This window comes from Hyla sarda, unplaced genomic scaffold (genome assembly GCF_029499605.1).
Source record: "Hyla sarda isolate aHylSar1 unplaced genomic scaffold, aHylSar1.hap1 scaffold_1949, whole genome shotgun sequence".
Lineage (NCBI taxonomy): Eukaryota > Metazoa > Chordata > Amphibia > Anura > Hylidae > Hyla > Hyla sarda.
In genome coordinates, this window is record NW_026608605.1 from 3,298 (window position 1) to 5,118 (window position 1,821).

At 52.6% G+C, this 1,821-nt stretch overlaps 1 non-coding gene across 1 annotated transcript; it reads right to left on the reverse strand.

Annotated features, from left to right (window-relative positions):
* Positions 1-217: 217 nt before the first annotated feature.
* LOC130316721 (U2 spliceosomal RNA) lies at positions 218-404 on the reverse strand. Its single transcript, XR_008863991.1, has one exon. It is a non-coding gene; the product is annotated as a U2 spliceosomal RNA (small nuclear RNA).
* Positions 405-1,821: the final 1,417 nt, after the last annotated feature.

The window sequence follows — 1,821 nt, forward strand, 5'->3', positions numbered from 1 at the left end:
GTGCAACTCATTATTGTGGTCTCTAATTGTGGAACTCTTTTTTTTTTTTGTGAGGATACGATGAGCTTATCCAATTAAGGAGGCCATTCAGCAGTACTGGGTCTGGACAGCAGCCAGACTTCTGCAGCCAGACTGACTGACATGACAAGGCAGGCAACAGCTGCAGCAGCACCCACAGAGGATTAAATAAGAATCTGTCTTTTTTAACACTGGAATGGGGTGGTGCACTGTACCCAAAGATACTGCCATATCGGGTCAATGCATTGGGCGACGGAAGCAAGTTTCCAAATCGGCTCCCATTCTCAAAAATCCATTTAATTTATGGTCCCCAGATAGGGGACATATCAGATATTAAACTGATAAGAACAGATTTTTGATTGAAAAAACCTTTATTACCAATCAATTGTCAATCACACAATAAATATATTCACCATAACAGAACTGACTTTTTTTAAATCTATCTATCCATCTATATATATATATACCGTATTTATCGGGGTATACCTCGCACCGGCCTATAACACGCACCCTCATTTTACCAAGGATATTTGGGTAAAAAAAGTTTTTTACCCAAATATCCATGGTAAAATGAGGGTGCGTGTGTGCGCGTGTATACCCCGATAAACCCCCAGGAAAGGCAGGGGGAGAGAGGCCGTCGCTGCCCGCTTCTCTCCCCCTGCCTTTCCTGGGGTCTAGAGCGCTGCTGCCGGCCCTTCTCACCCCCTGGCTATCGGCGCCGCTGCCCGTTCTGTCCTCCTGACTATCGGCGCCGACAGCCAGGGGGAGAGAAGGGGCAGCAGCACCCATTGCCGCCGGCGCCGCTGCCCCGTTGCCTCCCCCCATCCCCAGTGGCATAATTACCTGGGTCGGGTCCGCGCTGCTGCAGGCCTCCGGCGCGCGTCCCCTGCGTCGTTGCTATGCACGGTGCGGCGCATGACGTCAGTGCGCCGCGCCGTGCAGCGCATAGCAACGACGCCGGGGACGCACGCCGGAGGCCTGCAGCAGCGCGGACCCGACCCCGGCAACAGGTAATTATGCCACCGGGGATGGGGGGAGGCAACGGGGCAGCGGCGCCGGCAATGGGTGCCGCTGCCCCTTCTCTCCCCCTGGCTGTCGGCGCCGCTTCTCTCCCCCTGGCTATCGGCGCCGGCACCGATAGTCAGGGGGACAGAACGGGCAGCAGCGCCGATAGCCAGGGGGTGAGAAGGGCCGGCAGCAGGGCTCTAGACCCCAGGAAAGGCAGGGGGAGAGAAGCGGGCAGCGACGGCCTCTCTCCCCCTGCCTTTCCTGGGGGTGTATCGGCGTATAACACGCACATAGACTTTAGGCTAAAAATTTTTGCCTAAAAAGTGCGTGTTATACGCCGATAAATACGGTATATATATATAGATATATAAAAAAAATTATTTTATTGAAGAGCTGAGGTATGTGCTCTTAAAGAGTAGCTATCCTCAACTAAAATGTCCATATTCCCCCTCCCACTGTCTACATCTATCCCTGTTTTTTTTATCCTCTTAAAACATTAGAACAATACCTTTTTCCACTCCTCTTCGGTAGCTCAGAGTTGAGCAGTCTCACGATTGCAGGAAGTCGGCGGGCGGGCCGGCGTGATGTCATCTGAAGCCTCGCCGGCCACCACTTCCGCCCATCTTGCTGTATTCTGCGCTCAATGTCGGGAGCGCGCATACAGGCGCGCATACAGGCTGGGAGGGACGGCAGCCTCTGAGAGTCTGAGAATGGAGCTGCTGTACTGTACCCTGAGGGAATTTATAATATCAAAATGGTGGGTAGTACAATTGATTATATGCCCAAAACAATAAA